Genomic DNA, 24,903 nt, shown 5'->3' with positions numbered 1-24,903 from the left:
TAAAGTTAACAACACCTTTAGCAAACAAATTATTTTATGATTCACTCATGACCCCTCATAAAAGAAAGAAAACTGTTATATAGTGAACAATGTAAAAGTAATTAAGTGTTTTAAGTGTTCAACAGTTGTTGGGAGGTATTGGTCTGCTCAAATAATTGCTTTGATGTTAGGAAAAGGATTACATCTGCTAAAGTATAAGTTTTCATTGAAAGAAATATACGTTCATTAGAAAACTTCAAAGAGTTGAAACCCTTCTAATGGTTAAATTGTGCACTTAATTCTAATTGCAGGCCTTATGACATTAGTCTTTAACATGGTCACAACGTTTTTTTATACAGAGTAATACTTGATTTAGTAAAAGATCCAAATTGCAGATTTTGTAAAAAAGAATGTTAATACTTTTAAGCCTGACTATTAGTTTTACAGGAATCCTAAGGATCTGTACTAAGGATTCACTATTCTGACTTAAAAATTAGTTGCAATTAACAAGTTAATCTGGGCTTGAAAATAATTTAAGTAATTTGCTCTATCAAGAAGAAACTTTTTAATTAGCAGAGATAAACTTTATAGCTAAACCAAAAGTGAGCCTCTTATTTTGTATTTAGAAAAGCATTTTCACCTAAAACATCATAAAGTGGCTGAGGTAGCTGGCAATGACTTCTAGCGTATCAACCAAAACAGCATTGGACTTCCCTGGTGGCGCAGTGGTTGAGAATCTGCCTGCCAGATGCAGGGGACACGGGTTCGAGCCCTGGTGCGGGAAGATCCCACATGGCGCGGAGCAACTAAGCCCATGCGCCACAACTACTGAGCCTGCGCTCTAGAGCCCACGTGCCACGACTACTCGAAGCTCGCGTGACTACAGCCCGTGCTCCACAAGAGAGGCCACTGCAAAGAGAAGCCCGCACACCGCAATGAAGAGTAGCCCCCAGTCACTGCAACTAGAGAAAGCCCGCATGCAGCAACGAAAACCCAACAGCAGCCAAAAATAAATAAATAAATAAAAATTATTAGAAAAAAAAGAAATAGCATTAATAAAAGTGGGTTTCTAAAATGTCTTCTGAAGTACTACTATTAATATCTATCACTTGAACCACTAGGTGGCACCAACAAGCTTTTTCCAAATATGTACTCTAACTGATGTATGTTTAAGACACTCCTTGAATTCCATCCACCTATAAACAATATCCAATACCACCGTTACCAACATGTCTACAAATTCACCCCATCTGTTTAAGGAAGACTGTATAAAGTTATGGCTCTAAACAACAATACATGTTATTACATTAGCAAATTTATTACCTGCTTAAGCTATTTGCACCATGATTTAGTGGGGAAAAAAAACTGGACTGAGGGTCAATAGCCCTAGTTCTGTTCTCAGCTCCACCACCAACTACCTTAGTGTCTTGAGTAAGTCACTAAACCTCTCTGGTTACCAGTCTCCTGGTCAGTAAAATGAAAGATTGGGACTAGAAGAATTGTTTTCAAAATGCCTTAAGTAAGAAACACTTTTCTCCTACAAAATCCCTCAGAATTCTAATATGGAAAACAAAGGAAAGCAAGGCTGAGTGGTGAGGGGAGTGGGGGTGGAACGTTAGAAAGAGCTTCCCATCACTCTCCACAATGTCCAACCTGCGGTGGCTATGGTCCAGAAAAAAATAATTTGGAGACCAATGAAATAGGAAATTACTAACGTCCCTTCTGTTCTAGAAGTCTGATTCCGAGTATGTAGCTATGTGCAAATTCTTAAAATTTTTTTCTCTTTATTTGCCCACTTCCAGGATATAGTGCAGGTATCATTTCCTCCATTTTACAGATGAGTAAACTGAAGCTGAGTAATTTAATGTCTTTCTAAAAATCACCTAGACATAGGATCAGAATCTAGGACTTATGGTGGTTTTTTTTTTTTTCAGTTAAACTTTTTACTTTCAGTAAATTACAGATTCACATGCAGTTGTAAAAAAGCAACGTAGAAATTCCATGTACGATTTACCCAGTTTCCCCCAATGGTAATAATTTGCAAAATTATAGTATCATTTCACAACCAGGATATTGATATTAATAGTCAAGATACAGATCAATTACAACAACACAAGAATCCCTATGTTGTGCTTTTATAACTACACACACTTCCCTCCTCCTTCTAACCCCTCCTTAGCCCCTGGGAACTACTAATTTGCTCTCCATTTTATAATTTTATCATTTCAAAAATGATACATAAATGGAATCATATAGTACATAACCTTTTATGATTTATGTTTTTTCTCATCATACTTCTCTGGAGATTTACCTAGATCGTTCATGTATCAAGAGTTCATTCTTTTTTATTGCTGAAGAGTATTCCATGATATGGATGTACCACAGATTTATAACCACTCATCCATTGAAGGACATCTGGGTTGTTTTCAGTTTTGGGCTCTTATAAATAAAGTTGCTATAACCATTTGTGTGCAAGTTTTTGTGTGAACGTTAAGTTTTTATTTCTCTGGGTTAAATGCCCAGGAGCACAATTATTGGGTCATTATGTAGTTGCATGTTTATTTTTTAAAGAAACTGCTAAACTGTTTTCCAGAGCGTGTGCCATTTTACATTCCCACCAGCAATGTGGGAATGATCCAGTTTTCCCCTGTCCTCACCAGGATCTTCGCTACTTCTTTTTATTTTAACTGTTCTGATAAGTGTGTAGTGATTTATCTTAATTCACATTTCCCTCTTGGTGCTAATGTTGTTAAACATCTTTTTTTTTTTTTTAATTTATTTATTTATTTATGGCTGTGTTGGGTCTTCGTTTCTGTGCGAGGGCTTTCTCCAGTTGCGGCAAGCGGGGGACCACTCTTCATCGCGGTGTGCGGGCCTCTCATTATCGCGGCCCCTCTTGTTGCGGAGCACAGGCTCCAGACGCGCAGGCTCACTAATTGTGGCTCACGGGCCTAGTTGCTCCGCGGCATGTGGGATCTTCCCAGACCAGGGCTCGAATCCGTGTCCCCTGCATTGGCAGGCAGATTCTCAACCACTGCGCCACCAGGGTAGCCCTGTTAAACATCTTTTCATGTGCTTATTTGCTATCTATATATTCTTTTTGGTGAAATGTCTCCTTGTGTCTTTTGCTCATTTTCTAACTGGATTTTTAAAAAAAACTGTTAAGTTTTGAGAGTTCTTTATGTATTCTAAACACTAGTCTTTGTCTTTTCATCCTCTTAACAGGATCTTTTGCACAGCAAATTTTTAAGTTTTGATGAAGTTCAATTTATCAGTTTTTCCTTTAATAGATCATGGTTTTGGTGTCAAGTCTAAGAACGCTTTATTTCTAGATCTCAAAGATTTTCTCTTATGTTTTTGTCTAAAAGTTTTATAGTTTTATATTTTACAGTTATATGTCCATGATCTTACTTTTTGGATAAGATCTGAGGTTTAGGTTGAGATTCTTTTTTTAAAATGAATGTCTGGGACTTCCCTGGTGGACCAGTGGGTAAGACTCCATGCTCCCAATGCAGGGGGCCCAGGTTCGATCCCTGATCGGGGACCTAGATCCCACACGCATGCCGCAACTAAGAGTTTGCATGCCACAACTAAGAGTCCACATGCTGCAACCAAGACCCAGCACAGCCATAATAAATACATAAAGAATTAATAAATAAGTAAATAAAATAAAATGAACGTCCAATTACTCCAGCAGCATTTTTAAAAAAGGGTACCTTTCTTTCATTGAATTGTACTTGTACCTTTGTCAAAAATCTGTTGTGCATATTTATGTGGGTCTTTTTCTGGGCTCTCTAATCTATCCCATTGATCTATGTATCTATCTTTCCACCAACACCAGCTGTCTTGATTAAAGAAGCTACAAGATAAATCTTGAAATTGAAAAGATTGATTCCTCCCACTTCATTCTTCTTTTTCAAAGTTTTCTTAACTGTTTTATTTCCTTTGCCCTTCTATATATTGTGTTGGCCAAAAAAGTTCATACAGAAAAACCCAAACAAACTTTTTGGCCAACCCAATACATTTTAGAATAATCTTGTTTGTATCTACAAAAGTCTTACTGGAATTTGGATAGCAATTGCATTAACCTTGTATATCAAATAAGGGAAAATTGTCATCTTTACTATGTTGATTCTTCCAATCAACAAAAACAGTATGTCTCTCCATTTATTTAGATCTTTTTTCATTTTTTTCATCAGTGTTTTATAGTTTTTAGCATAGAAAACCTAGACATGTTTTGTAATATTTACATCTAAGTATTTCAATGTTTTGAGTTATTGTAGGTAAATTATATTTTGTGTCCACATGTTAATTGCTAGTATATAGAAACGAAGTTGATTTTAATATGCTTACTTTGTATCCTGTGACCTTGATGAACTCACTTATTGGTTGTAAAAGTTTTTTGTAGATTTCTTAGGGTTTTCTATGTAGACAATTATGTCATTTGCAAATAGAAACAGTTTTACTTCTGCCTTTCTGATCAGTATGCCTTTTATTTCCTCTTCTTGCTTTACTGCACTGGCTAGAACGTCTAGAACTATGTTGAAGAAGAGTGGTGAGAGCAGACATCCTTTCCTTATTCCTGATCTTAGGAGGAAAGTATTATCATTCACAATTTCTGTTTTCTCTTTCCTGTCTTCCTATAGGTTACTTAAACTTTTTTTAGAATTCCATTTTTATTTATCTATGGTGTTTTTTAAAATTGAAGTACAGTTAATTTACAATATTGTGTTAGTTTCAAGTGTACAGCAAAGTGATTCAGTTATACATATATATATGGTCTGTACCTACTGGTGTTTCTGTTTTTTGTGGGCTTCTCCATCACCCAGTCCAGCATCCATAAGGCAAAAAGAAAACTCAGGGTATTTACCGCCATGTCATTCCTTGGGTCCCAAGGTTCCTATCTGGTCTGCCTTCTTCTCTCCACCTTACAGGGTCTATTTATGTTTGTTTTCCAGAGAATGTGCAGAGTGTTTAAGCTATACTTAATGAGAGAAGTGGGGAAAAGTTTATCTCCTCCCTCTTCCCAGAAGTAGAAGTCTCATTGCTGGTCTTTTTATCTCATGCTTTGAGGCAATAATCTCTGCCCTGCAATGGAAAATAATAATAAAGGTATCTTAAGTGTGCAATTAGTGGCAAATGCAGAAGAGATCGTTATAGCTTAAGGACACTTCATGAATCAAGAAGGACTTAAGTTCCCATCCTAATAAGTGAATGCTAGTCCTATAATTTTCCAAACATTATCTAATAAAGAGCTCAAAAATAATTATTGTGCCTTTAGTTTTTACCATGTGTCAGGCACTATGTTGGTTGTCTTATATGCAATTAATGCTCTCAATAATCAAATGCAGTAAGCATTATAAAAGCTATCTATTTTACAGTTAAGGAAAGTGAGACTTAAAGACTTGAAGTAAATAAGCCAGGTCTTGCATTTGAACTGGCCCTGTCTGAAACCACATACTGAACTTTAACCGCTCTGTCATACTGACTTATTCCTTTCAAAGTCAAAACAATGCATGGAGAAGGGACCTTCAGGCACCATCTGTCTAGTTCAGACCAAAACTAAACTGTTGCAGACTGATAGACATTGAAAAATATGAGTACCCAGTCACATTGGAGGCAACAGCTTCAAAGTGAGCATGGAGATACCAAACAAGAAATGAACAAAAATATTTAACATAGAAGTGAAGATTTTTACTCCTGACAATGTCACTTGCCTTCGTGTTCCTCAGTTTCTCTGCAGGAAGATGATGTGAAGAAACACGCACTGTTCTTTAATTGAATGTGATGTAAGATGTGCCGGCATCATGAATCACAAAACAATGAAATATTGTATGTGGCTTTAAAGCTCTTGAGCCTCAGGGGAAAATACATTCCTGGTCAATGAAGTTTTATGAAGTTGTGTATCAATTCTATCTTTTCAAGTTATAGAAAAGCACTTTTTCTATAACCATTAGTGTTGTCCTTTACATTAATCAAATACATCTCAATGACGTTATGTTTGAATTCATTCTTTTTCTCTTTGAACATATGGATTCCTAGGAGTATCTTTCTAAACAAATGCCTCTCTCAACAATTTGAAGACTCAATCTGAGCTGATCTTTTCTTGTTCACATTCTATCTGCTTATCTCTCAATCTTCTGAGTTGATTTTAGCAAATATGCTTGCTCTTTCTTCCCCACCTTTTAAATTACATCACTTATAAGAACATTCTGGTTGGAAGAATATCTCCTTAGAGTTGAAGCCTATGAATGGCAGCACCACTGTGTCAGAGCTAAATGGAGATTTAAGGAAGGGAAATGGAGCTTAAGCTATCCCTTCAGATAGATGGCACCCCTTTCACTAGGCTCTGTCAGTCCTTTCGTTGCCTCCTCTTTATTGTAATAAACACCAAAATATGCCTTTGTTTACCAAAAAACCAAACAGAATTTTTGTTTCATTGTACTTCTTTTACACTTTTGTTACATAGAACTTTACAACTAGACACTGTAATTTTTAAGATACATTAAATAATATTTTTAATGTTTCTATGTGGTACTCATCCTGAAATTACAACACTGTTTATACAGATGAATTATATGAAACTGAATGCATCTACAGAATTTATGTTTTTAAAAATTCTAATTCACTTTTTAAAAATATTTATTTTATTAATTTATTTCTTATTTTTGGCTGCATCGGGTCTTATTTGCAGCACACAGGATCTTCGTTGCGGCTCTTGGGCTACTCTCCAGTTGTGGTGTGCGGGTTTTCTCTCTCTAGTTGTGGCGCATGGACTCCAGAGCGCGTGGGTGGCACGCAGGCTCTCTAGATGAGGAGTGTGGGCTCAGTAGTTGTGGCACACGGGATTAGTTGCCCTGCGGCATGTGGGATCTTAGTTCCCCGACCAGGGATCGAACCTGCGTCCCCTGCATTGGAAGGCAGATTCTTTACCACTGGACCACCAGGGAAGTCCCTCTAATTCAATTTAAAACAAATTAACTAGGCAATGACTATTACAGAATATTCAAGGATAAGTTTGTAAAATAAACAAAAATTTAACCTCTTTTTTGAATTGGTTAATTTTAGGAAACTGTAAGAAGATCTATTTGCAACATTCAGGTCAATGTAGTTAATTACTATGAATAGTAATAGCTATGACTTATTAAGTACTTTGTGACTTTTCTGTTGAGGATTTTACATAAATAATTTCATTTACTTTTCACAACAACCATATGAATTAGGTACATCTTTTGCTCACTTTTCAGATGAAAAAGATGATACTTAGAAAAGGTAAATAAATTCCCCCAAAGACAAATCCAGATCCTTTTGACCCCAAAGCCTGATCTCCTCTAGTAAATACATAAAAATACTTAGGAACTCCAAATTCGTATTTGCCCTCACATAAATGACTGCTAACATCATGGTTTCCTTTCTGATTGAAGAAGACTGATAGAAATAACATCACGCATCTAGTAGAAACTTGGTTTCTTTTTTAAAATAATTAATTAATTAATTAAATTTTGGCTGCATTGGGTCTTCATTGCTGCGCATGGGTTTTCTCTAGTTGCAGCGAGAGGGGCTACTCTTCGTTGTGGTGCGCAGACTTCTCATTGCAGTGGCTTCTCTTGTTGCGGAGCGTGGGCTCTAGGCACACGGGCTTCAGTAGTTGTGGCACAGGGGCTTCAGTAGTTGTGGCTCACGGGCTCTAGAGCACAGGCTCAGTAGTTGTGACGCATGGGCTTAGTTGCTCTGCAGCATGTGGGATCTTCCTGGACCAGGGATTGAACCCATGTCCCCTGCATTGGCAGGCGGATTCTTAACCACTGCATCACCAGGGAAGTCCCGGAAACTCTTGGTTTCTACTAAAGCACATTTCTTAGCTCACTACAGTTTTATTCTATTTAATCTACTCAAACCCCCAATGAGGTAAGTATTATTATTTTTCCCGTTTACAGGCAAAGAAACTGAGGCAGAAGACAAGATCACGCAGTAAGTGATATATGTATACGCAGAATTCAATTAAATGAAGTCTGACTTTGAAATTCATATCTTAACCAATATGCTATATAGCCCCTGGCTGATTCTGATGGGCCATCTTCATTTTTGTTGAGTCCTTCAAAGCATTAACGTGGCATGAACATATCTTTTATTTTAGAAATACTTTCCCTGAATTTTCCCTTCCTTTTTGCTCTTAGGTTGAACCATATGAAACTGGTGATATTCAGCCATTTACAAAATGGCCAAATATACCATACTTTCTCAGTATAACTCTTTTCTTTCCCCTCCCTTGACTTCTTGAATAGCCGATACTATGTCTTATTGTTCAAACCTTTAACAACACTATGGACCATACAACTAGAATAATACCATGGAAGAATAAGAAATTTGGGCCTTGCTTCCCTGTGATACAGGCCTGTTTCTTTCTGAACACTGCTTTGTACATTTATTGTGATACTTATAGTAACATAAGGCAACAGAAATACCAGTTGTGATGTTATTGGTTTAGAAACTATTGAGTATGTTTTTCCTTGTTATTTATACAGGTTTGAAAGAAACAAGCCCAAGGCAAAAATACAGTTGGAAAAAAATTTCAAAGTAAGAGTCTCCGTTCAACATTTTTCAATCAACATGTATTAAGTACCCACAAGGTACTGGCACTCTATGAGGCACTAGGGTGTAGAAAGATAAAAATGGGGGAAAAAATCATCATCTTGGCTCTAGAAGAATTTAAGGGACAGCTTATATACTTAACTATCAAATTTTCTTTGGAATTTTCTGGTTTCTGACCTCTGTCCTTAGGGGAAAGTTATGTATACAGAAAAATATGCCAGGGGCTATTGCTCTCTTCCTTTACTATTGACTAACTTTGCAAATTACCAATTTTGATTTTTTGAAATGGTGGTTGATAGTTAAAATAATTTGGTTGTAAATCTGGATTCCTTCATTGAATATGTAGGTGGCTGTCAAAAAGGCACTTCAAGTTCTGTGGTCACCCAGGTTGCTTGGCCTCACAAACGTGGGTTCAGGGAACACTGTAGACACAAAGGGTCCCAAGATCAGGGTTCCATAGCGCTCTGGGACAATACCAGTGGACTTTGCCGTGCAGGCTGAGGAGGGCAAGAGGGACCAAGCCTTCCCTTTGGCCTGATTCTGTCTTCAAAGCTAGAGTGATAGATATTGCATAACTTTTGCATCTCATGTTATTTATTAAGGGTGGCTCTTTTTCAGTTGTCCATCACTTACTTACTTATTTGGCAAATATTTGCTAAGAGCCTGTTTATGTGCCAGGGCCAATGCTATGTGCTGAGGACATAAAAATGGATAGAATATGGTTATTGACCTTGAGGGGCTCACAATCCCAAAGTACAAACAGTTATAAAATATGATGAAAGCTAAAGTAGGGGTCTGTGAGTCAACTGCTACAGAGGAATGTGCACCTAGCTCCTTTGAGAGTGGGCACAGAGGGCATCCAAGTCTGAGGAGGCGACATCTGAACTGATTTACGAAGAATAAGTAGGTGTTTTCAAGGCAGAAAAGGGAGCAGAGGAAGATACTACAGAAGGAGAGAATAAAATTTTTAAATGTTAGCTTGTTTGCATGTACCTGAACCTACTTTAAAAGGAATCAGAGACAAGATTCAAAAGTATGTTTAGGTTATGCTAAGATTGGACTTTATCCTGAAGCAAACTAGAGAAAAATGAAGGATTTTTATTTAATAGTATAATCATCAGATTTATACTTTGGAATATCATTCTGTTTAACCTGAATGATTAAGGAAGTCATCCAGGCTAGAACAGATAAGAGGTTTCCAAAATGGGAGGTGGAGCAAGAATTTAAGAGATTTTGTAAGTAGAAACTCTAGCTGTTCTAGAAAATAAATGGGCACAATTCTGTCACTGGAAAGAAGTCAGTACGATCCACTGTTATAATGTCCTAACAAGTCTCCATACTTCTACTCTTACTCTTCTATAGTATATTCACCATGTATCATTTAAAACTGAAATTTCATGTCATTTCCCTGCTCAAAACTCTGCAGTATTTCCCATCACCCTTAGAATAAAATCCAAATTTAACTCAGCCTACAGGGTCCTATATGATCAGGGCTGCTTACCTAAGTGCCCTGATCTTTTTACTCTCCTTTCTTACTCCCCTCTAGTCAGACCTGTCTTTACGCTGTTTGTGAAGCGTGTACCCGGCAACAATATCCATTATTTTCCCACCTCAGGACCTGTGTCCTTTTTGTTCTCTCTGCCTGGACTGTCCTTCCTCCAGATCTTCCCACAGTTTTCTCCCCTCGTTTAGGTCTTTGTCAAATGTCACTGGCCCAGTTAGGCGTTGCCTAAACACCCAGCCTAAAACATCCAACGCCCCTCTCTGCCATGACCTTTCCCTTCAGCCTGTGTCATTTCTCTTCACTGCACTTAACACAACCTGAAATTATAGATTTAATTGTTCACCCCAACAAAATGTAAAATACAAAAAGAAGGACTTAATAAGATTCTAAGACCCTTGCCTCAGCAGAATAAACCAGAGATTGGGCCACAAGAACCAAAGATAAATATCTTCAGGCTTACTTCTCCAAAACGTGCTCCACAAACCAGTGGCATCAATCAGCACCACCTGCAAGTTTGTTAGACATGCAGTATCTCAGACCTACCCAATTAGAATCTGCACTTTAACAAGATCCCTAGGTGATTAAAATTTGAGAAGCAGTGAATTATAGCATTGTTTTTCCAACTGCAGAGTTAGAAGTTACAACTAGCAATTTTTTAAATGAATAGAGCAGAAGGGGATAGGCTAGATTAAGAACAGAAAATACGAGAGTGTAAAACCTGTAGATCGATTAAGTATCATCTTAAGAAACTATGCACATACATGCCTAAGTTCACAATGTAAAATATATTTATTACATGAATTGTGGTCAAAATGCTCGGAAGCTGCTGACCCACCGGTTAGCCAGGAACCTGAGGTGAGAATCCATTTAGGAAAGTGATACTATACTGTGACAATTAATCAGATCTTCTAAATAGAGTTTGGAGAATGAAAGCAAAGCGGTTGTTTTTTTTTTAATTTATTTATTTTTTAATTTATTTTTGGCTGTGTTGGGTCTTCGTTTCTGTGCGAGGGCTTCCTCTAGTTGTGGCAAGCGGGGGCCCCTCTTCATCGCGGTGCGCGGGCCTTTCACTGTTGCGGCCTCTCTTGTTGCAGGGCACAGGCTCCAGATGCGCAGGCTCAGTAGTTGTGGCTCACGGGCCTAGCAGCTCCGTGGCATGTGGGATCTTCCCAGACCAGGGTGCGAACCCATGTCCCCTGCATTGGCTTATTGACAGATTCTCAACCACTGCACCACCAGGGAAGCCCAAAGGGGTTGTTTTGACAAACCTTTTCCAGGCTGTTAAAATGGTCCTAGTTTCATCTTATCACATGTAGAACAGTGCTTAAATTATTCAACTCTTTCCTCCCACCATTGCATCCTTGAAAAAAATCAAACAGACTAAACCCTCTTAAAGTCAGCAATTTGGGGCTTTAGAAATGTCCTTACCTCAACATGCATGTTGTTAATGAATAACAGATTTAGAGGGTTACAGTGCCTTTTTGGTGTTTTAAAAGGAAAATGAAAAATAAAATAGCAAAAGATAGAGTAAATATTAACCATAATGATTGATAAAGACTCAGTACAAATCCAAGTGTTAGTAATCCAAAAACATAGTTTTCTAGTAATATGACATTTGGAAACTATCTACATTCATCATCTTTTTAAAAGCTGATGTATATTTAGACTAACTAAAGCCCTTCCTTTGTTCAAGAGACATTGCAACATATTGGTAATATAAAACCACACAGGATGCACTAATTACCTAACACATTCAACAGATCTTTTTAAAGATTTGTTCTATTTAAGGTGATGTGGAAAATAAAGGTGAAAGCCTTTGCACAAGCTCAAAGCAACTTTTCTAGACAGGAAAACTTGAGTACTGATAGATTAGACAAGCAGGGGCCAAATTTTTGTATGTTTGGAGGAAAAAAAAAAGAAATAGCCTCTAAATTAAGGCCAAATTTTGGCTAATTAGAGGCTGATGAGTTATTGTACTACCAGGTGATTTGGATCTCATACTCCCTTCCTATTCTTTTTGTTTGGCAATTTAATTCTCCTCTGGTACATCCCTTAAAGAATGAACAATGTCAGAGCAAGACACTGAAACTTCTATCAATTAAGTTTCCTTTTGGGGCATTTTGCCTCTGTGTAGAGCCTGTAATCCTTGATGAGATTAATTTCAGACAATCTGGTATATATAAAATTGTTAGAGTAGTGTTGGGCTAACAAAAAAGGGTGAAACAAAGAGTAATTAGCAAACACACCATCATTGTTTCTTATCTCCCTCATTTGTCTAAATATAGCTTTATGATAACTCCCCATGACTAGAAAGAATCTTTGTATAAACTTCATCTCTTTCAAAGAGTTTGATCTCTGGTAAGCACCCCAGATTTTTATGATTAAAATATCTAATGGAAACTCCTGCTTCTAGCTATGACAAAGAGCAGCATTCCCAGTAACATCAGGAATAAGTTAAGGGTCTTCTTTATCACCACTATTATTTAGCCAACATAATTAGATGACATAAATAAATAAAAATTTAAAAATTGGAAAAAGTGAAGCAAAATCATCATTATTTGCTGATGCTATGATTGTTTACCCAGAAAACTCAAGGGAATCAAATGAAAAACTGTCAGAAACAATAAGAGAACTCAAAATTAGTACATAGAAACTAAAGATTATTATACAACCAGTAAGAAGACAAAAACTGAAAGAAAGGATAAAATGTATAGAACATGTGAAAGATTTAAATGAAAACTAGTGAGGGACACACAAAAAGACATACTAAATGATATCCCATGCTCTCGTTCAGGAAATTTCAGCATGACAAAGATGTCAATTCTCCCTAAATTAATCTATAAAATTTTGGGTAATCCCAAGAAAAACACTAAGATGATTTATTTTGGAACTAGAAAACTGATTCTAAAGTTCAAATGAAAAACAAGCAAATAAAAAGAGCCAGGGAAAGTCTAAAAAAAATAAGAAAAATGAGATGCATTTTTCTATCAGACAGTAAAATGTATTTTATAAGCTGAAACATTTAAAATATGGTACTGATGGGAATTCCCTGGCGCTCCAGTGGTTAAGACTCCGTGCTTCCACTGCAGGGGGCATGGGTTCGATCCTTGGTTGGGGAACTAAGATCCTGCAAGCCACGTGGTGCGGCCAAACAAAAATAAATAAATAAAATAACATATGGTACTGATGCATGTATAGAATAGTGCCTGGCACATATACATTTGTGGAATAAATGAACAGTCAAATCTATGGAGTTGACTAGAAAATCCAAATTGGACCCAAATGTTTATTGGGATTTGGCATATGAAAAAGTGGGAATTTTAAAAAAATGGAGAAAAGAGGAATTATTCTTAAACACTGTTGGGACAATTAGGTAATCAGTCAAAAAAAAATTGAGCCATGCCTCATACTTTATACAGAATGGATTCCAAATATTTAAATGTTAAAAAATAAACTGTAAAAGTACTAGAAGAAAACACAGGAAGTTAAAAAGAATAATAATTTCTGATGCCATTAAAAAGATGGTTTAACTAAGCTACATAATAACAAAAATTTTCTGTATCACTAAAGCCATTTATTATAAACACAGTCAAAAGAACTGACAGATTCAGTAAAGTATTTGCTACTCACATCCCAAAGAGGATGCAAATTCTTTACTGAAAAGAGTTTCTACAAATCAGAAATGAAGCAAAACAAAACAACCAACCCTACCCCCACACACACACATAATAGAAAATTTGGCAAAGGATATGAACAGATAGTTTACAAGATGTAGAAATGGACTTTAAATACATGAGAAGAAACTCACCTTCAATCATAAAAAGTGAATGCAAATCAGACTTATAAGATTTCATGGTTTACTCATCAGATAGGCAAACATCGTGAATCTTGACAACACACTGTGTTGATGAAGATGTGGTCCGCTCATTCATTGCTGAAAGGGCTGTAAATTGGTACTCTTCAGAGAGTAATTTGGCAAAATCTCTTAAAATTAAAACTGCACAGACCCTTTGCATATGCTAATGACTTTAATCTGGCAATTCCACTTCTAGGGATTTAAGCTACAAATATACTCTTGGATGTGTCAAATGACATATGTGCAACAATTGCATCACTGTAACAGCAAAATGTTAGAAACAATGTAAATTTCTATCAGTCGGGGACTGATTAAACAGATTATGATACATTCATCTGACAGAGTGCTACTGGACCAATAGGGAACAAGATCTCTCAGTCTCTGTCTCTCCTGCAACCATTGCAGCCACTCTCCAACTTCTACCCTCTCAGGACTCTGCTTTATTTTTCTCCATAGTACTTATCACCATCTGGCACACTATATATGTTTCAGTGCTTATTTGATTTTTGTCTGTCTTTCCTGTACCCCTTCTACTAGAATATCTAATTTCCACGAAGGCAGACATTTTACCTATTTTGCCCACTGCTGTATCCTCACCACCTAAGTGTGCCTGGCCTATGGTAGGCACTCCATAGAGACTTGTCGAATGAATAAAAGGATAAATAAAAATGGAAAGATCCCCAAAATCTATTGTAAAGCAAAGAAAGCAAGATGTAGTAGTAGTCTATTATTTGTGTAAAAAATTATATACATACATGCATTTGTGTATAAACATGTGCATATACTTGCCTATGCAGAGACGTTCTGGAAGGATATGCAGGAAGCTGGTACCAGAGGTAGTCCCTGGGAGCGGAAGAGCAGAACTGTGTGGCTGGCCATCGTAAGTCAAAGGGAAACCTGATTTGTCACACTTTGCTCTTACATCTTTTGAATATTGTACCACACATATGCATTATGTAATAAAAAATTAATTTTTAAAAATCGCTGATTTAAAGAATTACCTGAGGAAAGCAGAGGCTTCTGAAAGTAACAGAGAATTAATAGCCAGAGGCACAAGAGGCAAACATGGAGAGGTGAGAGAGAATTCCAGCGGGAAGAGGGAAGGTGGGAAAGGTCTCCTGTGCCTTTGGTCCTGAAGACTCAAGTAGACTCATCCCTATGCCTGTGTCCCCTCCAGCCCACCTTTGTGTCCACTCCCAACCTTCCAGAGGCAGCACCTTCTCCATTCCTTGGAGGCACTTATATTTCTGTACCTTTCCATAAGTGGTTCCATCTATTGGGATGCATATTCCTCTCTTGTCTACTTAAAAAAATCTCCCATTCATTCTTGGTGAAGGCATCTCTCCTCAGTCTGCTTGCACAACAACTTGGTCTTTTTTTTTTTTTAATATTTATTTATTTATTTGGTTGTGCCAGGTCTTAGTTGTAGCTCACTGGCTCCTTTGTTGTGGCACGTGGGCTCCTTAGTTGTGGCACGCCAACTCCTAGTTGAGGCATGCATGCGGGATCTAGTTCCCTGGCCAGGGATCGAACCTGGGCCCCCTGCATTGGGAGCAGAGTCTTAACCACTGTGCCCCCAGGGATTTAGTTGTAGTTGATTTACATTGTTGTGTTAGCTTCTGCTGTACAGCAAAGTGAATCAGTTATACATATACATATATCCACTCTTTTTTAGATTCCCATATAGGTCATTACAGAGTATTGAGTAGAGTTCCCTGTGCTATACAGTAGGTCCTTATTAGTTTTCTATTTTATAACAACTTGTTCTTATTTCTATTTAGAACTAAACACCATCTTTTTGTTTACAAGTCTTTTTATTCAGATAGTCTTTTATGGTGTTTTTGTTTACATATGTGTTTACACACCTGCAGGCTCCTTGAAGGTAGGAGGTGTCATTTGCCTTTGTACTCTCTTGTTTAAACGGTAACTTGCATGGAACAAGCCTGACAGATAGTAGGTGTAACCCCTTAAATGTTCATTGAATGAATGACTATAATCCTCTTCTTCATACAGCTTATGTATTGACTTTAAAATTAGGAGGAGCAATTTCTATTGGAAGATCTACTGAGTGGCCTTAGAAAATGCTAGTCATTAGTACACTGAAGTTATAGTAGAATGCCCACCAATAAAATTGCCTTGGGGGAATTAAACTTTAAAAAAATTCAACAAGTGGATTTTGCAGCGATATGCAAATTAACCTGAAAGAGGTCTGACCAATAAAACAGGAGTGTAACCAGATTAAAGTCATTAGCATATGCAAAGGAAGAATGTGTCCCTCAGTAGCGAGTCAGCAGCCCCCTTAGCAAAAAAGAGTCGGAATGCAAAGGTCCTGGGGAGAGCCATTCTGTTCTGTTCCGTTTGGCAGTGCTCTCCTTATTTGTGGAGACAAATGTCTCAAGCTCTCTTAGCAGAGGCCAGTAAACACTGGATTCCTCTAATTAACCCCTCCTGTTCATTTTCCATATTTACCAAGTAAGCTTACAGTCCTGCTTTCACTCCCACGTAGGTCTGCCTTCTTGGAGAATGCACGCTGTTCACGATGACTTTAACATTCCTGCGTTTCTGACCTTCATATTTTTCATTATAAATTGAGTTATTTGGCTCTTAGACAAATGTAGCCCAGGCAAGTGGGCTACATTAATGTGACTGTGTGTCCCTGAGACATTAATAAGTGCTTCAGATGCCGATAAAATCAGAGTTCTGAATCTGCAAAGCTGAGGATCAAAGGCTGGCTAGGGCACAAACGCCAAGGAGTACTTGCCTACCCCAAACTGTCCCCGCCTCCCAAGTAAAGCCCTGGGAGACAGTCAGCTTACTTCCAGGGCCACCTTAGGACAGCCGTCCTGCCTGTGTGCCATTTGACAAATATTTATACCTGCTGTGTGCCAGACACAAGGATGCAAAGACAGAGAGGGGAGGGGCTGTGCAGGGAGCCCATGCTACCTGGTTTGTCTGGTCTAGTTGTTCGTAGCCCTAAGGTTCACTGATTACGAAGCCCTAACCTTGCGATAAAATCAGAAGAAATCTTTCAAAGGAAAATGCACAGAAACTGAGCTGGTCAAGCTGTTTATTTTATTGCATTAAAAATTAATTCCTTTGACATATAAGGATGGGCTCTGGAATCAGACAGATGTATGCTGAAATATTTGGTTTTATCATGTACTAGCTGTGTGACACTGGGTAAGTTACATAATCTCTAACGTCTCAATTCTCTGATCTGTTTAAGGGGCGTAATATTGATGCTCCCCTCATAGAACTGTTTAAAGGGTTAAGTTAGACATTGTATACAAAGTAATATCATGGTGCTTAGCTTGTAGTAAGCAATAAATAACTGCTATAAGTATTATTATGCAAAATGTTATCTTCATTAATTTAAATTAAACCCAAGTGTCTACAAAATAAAAGGCAATCTCAGCTTTACTCAATAGTGAATTCCAGTGAAAGGCTGCTTTTGATTTGAATAAGAAGTCGTGTTATGTCATCTATGTCATCCATTTAATTTCAGTTTTTTTTAATGGCAAAAAGCTCTGAAAATATTGGCTTAATATACGTTAAAGTACATACTCCAAGATTGAGTTGAATTCATGCCTCATCACCACTGTGAATCAATGGAACCATCTTTGAAGCTTTCTGTGGGCCAAAAAGGATGATGAATTCATGATTTAATTTTAAAGTCATCTAAGCAGAAGTAACATTCAAAAGAATTTTATGGTGTTTTGGGGTATTGAAGATTTCTGCTTGCAGAGAAACTAACAAGACTTTGAGCTTCAGACCACAGAAAGTCCTTCCTCTTCATTGGAAAGTTTACATTGTTGTTTGCTTTCTATCTTCACTTCCTGACATGGCAGCTGAGCTATAAGAGTTGATGGGTTTTTTTTAGCAGCACCAGAATGCTCTATGTAGGACCTTGGATCAAAAGATTTATCTTAGTCTCATGGTCAAAAACACCTATGATGTAACAAAACTAGGAATGAACACCTCCCAGTTAAATTGTTCTGAGAAGGCTTTCTTTCTCTCTCTTCCTCTCTCTCTGTTTCTCTCTCTCTCTCTCTCTCTATTGAGCACACATACAACTTATGCATGAAGTTCAATCACATACTTTAAGATTTGTTCTTTGGACAGTCCCAAGTGGACTAAGTGTAATGGAGAAGAGCTTCCTACTCTGATCTCTTTTCTAGTCAAATTTTCTTGAAAAGGCTGATATCAGGACCAGGCTCTGTGAAAGTCACCGACTTTCACAGCAGTAGACAAGTTTCTTTTCAGATCTGCTGGCACAGCCCAATTCCTGTTGATACTGAGAGCAATGAGTCATGACAATGTGCGGAGCGTCTTCAGCAAAGCCGCCCAACCAGGCGTGTTACTGAGCTCAGGTGCTCCATCTGTGCCCAGAGAACCGAAATGTTCCATTCACACAAAGTTTTCCTGGACAAAGACGTTTTTTCACCATTCGGAAAGTGGCAAGGGCTTGCCAAGTCTCCAAAAGGGGATCCGAAAAATTGGAATATTTCTTCCAATTTTTAGTGGAAGAAATAGTGGCACCCGTGTATGAAAAAAAGAATGATAGTGGAAGAGCTGGTTAAAATGAGAGGCATCAGCAGTTTCACCCAGTTGTTTGCCTGTTGAAGGAAAGTGGTTTAGGAGCCATTTTAAGGATCTGTGTCCAGATATTAGAAGAAAGATCGGTGATTCTAAAGGGAATTGTGACTTTTGACATTGGCATGGCTTCAGTTTTCTTCCTTTGCCCCAAGCCATAAACCATTTCAAATATTTCCAGGGTACATGGCTTCATTAAGTTTTCTACAATTTTATGTCTCCTTTTGCTTGGCAAAAAACGGGGACATTTTAAGGTTGCCCCAAGACATGTTGGGCAAGTCCAATTTTGTTAAAGTTTCAAACTTTTAAAGTCAAAACTTTTCTTATGAAACTATTTATACAAGTCCAAGCATTTTTCCTTTAAAAATTACTTTAAATTCTAGCATATTTCAAATATACAAAAGTCCAGAAAATAATATAACAAATAATCTAGGTACCCCTTACACTGAGATTTAACAAATGTTAATGCACATTTATCTTAGATCTCTTTCCTTTTTAAAGAAATAAAACATAAATAACAGCAACATTACAGCTCCTATACCTCTTCCCTCCATCTGTCTTCAGAAGTAAATAATAAGCTGAATTTGGTATGTTTGTATTTATATTACAAATGTGTATCTGTTAAAAATATATACTATTGTACCTTTTGGAAGTTTATATGAACAATGTCATACTTTACATATTCTTTTTGTTTTTTTTCACTGCACTGGGGGATCTTAGTTCCCCGACCAGGGATCAGGTCCTGGGCCCCCTAATGTGGAAGTGTGGAGTCCTAACCACTGGACTGCCAGGGAAGTCCCTACATATCCATTTGAAACTGGTTTGAAATGATTTTTCTGAAATGATATAAATGTTCCATTATACTAATAAACTATAATTTATATATTCACTCTCCTGCTAACTACAAGTACTTTTTCATTTTTTCACTATTATAATTAGTGCTGCAATGAACATTTATGTCCATGTGTCCCTGTGTTCATGTCAGAGTTTCTCTAGGGTAGGTACCTAATAGTGCAATTGCTGGGTTGTCAGGAAATCACGTCTTCATCTTAACCAGGTAAAAGGGGAAACACTGTGTTCTTTCTCTCAACATATCTGACACCAAATGTGTGTGTGGTTTTCCCACACTAACCAATTCTTCCACTCTCTGGACACCAACTGAATGTCCTACAATTCAGTTACAACACTAGCTAGCCAGAGTTAGCACAGACCCCACAGGTTAATAGCTCATTCCCACAAGACTGCAACAGTGAATGAAGATAACTCTTCCAAGACTTTTGACTGTGAACATGAACAGAGAAATAGGACATTGACCAGATTAGATTCTAGAGTCTGGGAAAATTTTTTTCTTTAAGAAGGTGTGGTAGGAAGAACAATGGCCCCAAACAGTTCTAGGCCATAATCCCTGGAACCTGTGAATATAAATTATATGGCAAAAGAGAGTTAACGTTGAAGACGGAATCAAGGTTGCTAATCAGCTGATTTTAAAATAGATCAGCCTGGATTATCCAGGTGGTCCCAATATAATCACAAGGATCCTTAAAAGTGGAAAGGGGAGGCAGAAGAGAATCATAGGGAGATGTGGCTCTGGGGGGAAGGCACAGAGAGATGGGACATTGCTTGCTTTGAAGACCAAGAGCCAAGGAATGTGGGCAGCCTCTAGAGGCTGGAAAGGGCAAGGAAATGGATTCTTCCAGAGAGCCTCCAGAAAGGAATGCAGCCCTGCTGGTTCCTTCATTTTAACCCAATAAGACCCATCCCTGTAGGACATCTATCTACAGAACTGTAAGATGATAAAGCTGTGTTGTTTAAGATGTTGTTACAGCAGTAAGTAGAAGACTAATACAGAGGGGATTAATATAGAGTGCATTTGTATGTTGAAAGGAATTATTTAAAAGAGAAGAAATTGATTATGCATGAGAAAAGAGTATTAATTGTAGGAGCAAAGCTCTTGCAAGGGGAAAGATACAGATGCCAGGACTGCCTTCGAAAGGAGCTAAGAACTTCATCTAAACGTAAGGAGGCAGAGAGTAGATCCAGGTGTAGGAAAGTGGGTAAAGGTGTGGGGCAAGATGAGGAGCCCCACTCACATAGGTCCTACTTTAGTCAACAAACAAGTTCATCAACTGAGAGCGAGGGTTGGATAAGGAGGTTTTGGAGGTTTAAGGGATTGATGTGAACTAGTCATTCTGCAGCACAGGTGAACAAGCTTACTAAGACTGCAGGATTGCCAGATAGTATGCACTGCCCAGTTGAAACTGGTCATGCATTTGAAGGAGAGTTAGGAAGGATGCCACGCTGTTTTTAATTAGCCTTATTTTAGCTGAGCAAGTGTAGGCACAGAGGAGGCTAATAATGATAAGCTTTAATCTGAGTAAGGAGGTTAGGACATGGAAAGGAGTGACAGATAATGAAAAACTGGTAGGATCAATAGAGGGCCTGTGCTTATGATGCACAAATATATATATTTGTGTACTACAAATAGAGGATACATCTGTGTATGAAGTCAGATATTTTATGCATCAATTAATAATAAAATTGGGAATTCCCTGGTGGTCCAGCAGTTAGGACTCTGTGCTTTCACTGCCGTGGGCCCCGGTTCAATACCTGGTCGGGGAACTAAGATCCTGCAAGCCACGTGGCGCAGGCAAAAATAAAATAAAACAAAATAAAATAGATAGTAAAAATGCAGATAAAACAGTATTATAGAAATATGTCAGAGAGTAATAATGAATAATTTAGGTTGTTTTTCTGGATTTTTGTGATGCTTATGGCACTTTTCAATTTGTTAAAATTTATAATCTTTAAAATTGCTTATTCTATTTTTTTAACCTATTCTTTTTCTTAGAGAAGGTGCCCTAAGTTTTTTAAGCTTCAGGCACCACAAAACCTAGATCTTTCCCGGATAGGCCACAATCTGGCCTAAGTTTAACAGCAGTTGATGGAAAAAGGGAAAACTTACCAGCTATAAAACACATAGTTTTATTGTGGTTAAAAAAAAAAAAAAAAGTAACAAAAAGGGACTTCCCCGGCAGTCCAGTGGTTGGGACTTTGCCTTCCAGGGCAGGGGGGCGTGTTCGATCCTGGTCTGGGAGCTAGGATCCCATGTGCCTCGGGGCCAAGGGGCCAAGACATGGAACAGAAGCAATGCTGTAACAGGTTCAATAAAGACGTTGAAAATGGTCCACATCAAAAAAAAAAAAAAAAAAAAAAAGCCTTTGGAAAAAAACAAAAAAAAAAGTAACAAAAGAGAAATACATACAACTATTCTTAGTAGTAATGTCAGACATTTTTTTCCTGGGGACATTATGTAATGTAATGAGCCACATCTTCATAAACAGCCTCCAGAAAACACAACACATTTCACAGAACTCTTCCTAATAGTGTCAATCAATAGGGGCTTAAGATGTAATAAGAGGTAGAGGTCTCTACTTATCTAGCTTCATCACAGATTAGATTTCAAAATATCTAGAAATCTGCAAAATGGACAGATTAGACATCCTGTTAAACATAACAGATTGAACACACATGTTTACCTCTACCCCCTCAAGTAACTTCACTAAAATAAAAGTGATAAACCAGTAACAACCAAGACGATGGGAAATGAGCAAAATTTTGGAAGATGGAAGATGAAAAACAGATGTTAGCAGAGAAGAGAAAGGTGAATTCTAACCACCTGCAAGAGACAAAGCCAGCCAGAAGGAATCCTTTTTGTCCTGAAGAAAGCTCAGAAATAAGAGGCAGCAGCATATACTGAAAGAGAGAAAAGAATGGGGGTGAAAACAGCTAGATTTGTTAAAAATCTATGTAAGGGACAGTTCGATTCTCAAGTCCCCACTGTAAGGCCCAGGAGCGAGGAGGCTGTCTCTCCTGACCCTGGCAGAGGACTGGAAGTTCACGGTCTGAAGCTGCTGAATTACAAATGTACTGAACTTGAGCACCCCAGGCATCCAAGCACGGGGACTGAGTGAAACCTGCATGCTGGGTACTAAGGCTCCCCCAGTTCCCTTTTTCTACTTGGAACTGGAAACAGTTGACAACTAGCAACACAGGCAGAAACACAGTTTCTCTCAGGGAAACTGATCTGGCCAAGAGAAGAGCCCCGTAGATGCTGACGATGGACACACGCCTCCACAAAATGCCTGGGTCCAAACACCAGCTCCCTAAATTGGGACCATCAATCAACAAGCTCTGCCTTTTGAAAGAAGAGCAAGCAATCAACTTTTATTTATTTATTTGGTTGCAATGGGTCTTAGTTGTGGCAGGCAGTTTCCTTAGTTATGGCATGCAAACTCTTAGTTGAGGCATGCATGTGGGATCTAGTTCCCTGACCAGGGATCAAACCCCGGTGCCCTGCATTGGGAGCTCGGAGTCTTAACCACTGCGCCACCAGGGAAGTCCCCCAAACAACTTTTCAATGCTTTAAGCTAAAATATGAATGAACAGGGACTTCCCTGGTGGTCCAGTGGTTAAGACTCCGCACTTCCACAGCACAGGGCACGGGTTTGATCCTTGGTCGGGGGACTAAGATTCTGCACGCCATGCAGAGCGGCCAAAAAAAAAAAAATTAAAAAAAAAAAGAACGAACAGCAGACTGACGAGGAAATCCTCTAACATGAAAGATGAAGACTAAAACAATCAAAAAGATAAAAGGGAACAAATAGATATGAGACAAAGTGTAGGACCAGCAGAAGAAAAGTTAAAGGAATTTCCTTAGAAAGAGAAAAGATGATGAATCGGACACAAGAATAGGATAATATGGAAGAAGAACATTTAGAGACTAAGAAATAGATCAAAGAAAAAGTGGTGGCAGAAACAGAAAATTCAACAGAAAGGTTGGCAAATAAGACAGGGAATTTTACTGAAAGTATAATAACATGCCAAAGAGATGGAAACTAGGAGAGAAAAGACAAACATTTACTAGAAAACACTTAGAAGTTCAACATCTATTTAACAGGGGCTCCAGAAAGAGAAAATAGAGAAAATGGAAGGGAAGAATTACCAAAGATATAGGATAAAGAAATTTCCCAAGTGAAAGGCACATGGCAGATTTAGAGGGCCCACTGAATGCTTAACATAATAATGAAAAAAGACAAATCATGGCTGGGACTTACCTGGTGGCACAGTGGTTAAGAATCTGCCTGCCAATGCAGGGGACACGGGTTTGAGCCCTGGTCCGGGAGGATCCCACATGCTGCGGAGCAACTAAGCCCGTGCACCACAACTACTGAAGCCTGCGCGCCTAGAGCCCGTGCTCCGCAACAAGAGAAGCCACCGCAATGAGAAGCCCTTACACCGCAATGAGGAGTAGCCCCCTCTCACACGGCAACTAGAGAAAGCCCGTGCACACCAACGAAGACCCAACACAGCCAAAAATAAATAAATGAATAAATAAATAAATATATTTATTTAAAAAAAAAAGACAAATCGTGGCAAATCTTTAAGATATTCAAGTAGATCTGGGTAAGAAGTTCCAAAAACTTCCAGAGAGAAAATACAAAGGAATCAGAATGCCATTGGTTTTCGAAACTGCAACTCTGGAAACCAAAAGACAATATAGTGATGCCTTCAAAATTATAAAGGAAAATGACTTCCAACGTAGAGGTCTATGCCTCACCAAACTATTAACCAAGTGTGAAGATAAATTAAAAACATTTTCTAACACACATGGTCTCAAAGTATGTGCAATCCGATCTCCAGAGAATATTGAAGAAGTACTCAACTAAAATAAGGGAAAAGAAAGAGGACAATATGGGATTCAGGAAACAAGGAGTCTGCACAGGAAATAATTCCCAGGATGTTAGGGAAGTATAATCCCAGAATAACCACAGAGCAATGAGCCTTAAAATCAATCCAGACTAGAGTGGGGGTGGCGGGCTCCAGGAGAGATATCTCCAAGAAAAAGAGAAATAGAACTGACAGATCATCTGACGTGATTAACTGCATCGATAGGAAGAAAGTCTGGGTGTAAATTTGTGACTGATATATAGAAAAATAAGCCAAAAAAAGGGCAAGTTTTAACTGTAGGAAAAAGAAATATTTGTGTAACAAGAAAATAAGTTGGAGAAAGAAAAAGAAAAGCAATCATAGTACACTGCCTGGCTCAGCTGTGAACAATATTTGCATAGTCATAACACTATAAACATTAAATGTTTATTCAATAAAAATTGCAATACAAGTATAGCAGGAGTTTAGGAGTAAGAAACGTGTAGGTGTAGTTTAAGTATAGGAGAACTAAATCTTCTTCTCCTGTATCAGGAAGCCAAAAATGGATGTCTAAAAAATGGAGAAACCAAGAAGTAGAAGAGCAGGTGAGGGCATTAAAATATAAATAGGAAGATCTATATTAGCAGAAACAGTTATAAGAGTTCAAAGTTCT

At 38.0% G+C, this 24,903-nt stretch overlaps 1 long non-coding RNA gene across 1 annotated transcript in view; it reads left to right on the top strand.

The window, feature by feature from the left end:
- The window catches only part of LOC309609797, a 43,003-nt gene extending 19,896 nt beyond the window's left edge, over positions 1 to 23,107 (top strand). The window contains exons 2-4 of the long non-coding RNA XR_014233582.1: positions 7,917 to 7,950; positions 8,505 to 8,556; positions 14,729 to 23,107. This is a non-coding gene — a long non-coding RNA (uncharacterized lncRNA). The remainder of the gene's footprint in view (positions 1 to 7,916; positions 7,951 to 8,504; positions 8,557 to 14,728) is intronic.
- Positions 23,108 to 24,903: the final 1,796 nt, after the last annotated feature.

Source organism: Balaenoptera borealis (assembly GCF_965194805.1).
Source record: "Balaenoptera borealis genome assembly, chromosome: 13".
Lineage (NCBI taxonomy): Eukaryota > Metazoa > Chordata > Mammalia > Artiodactyla > Balaenopteridae > Balaenoptera > Balaenoptera borealis.
Note: the sequence above shows the minus strand (reverse complement) of the source record. Positions and strands in the feature narration are given on the sequence as shown.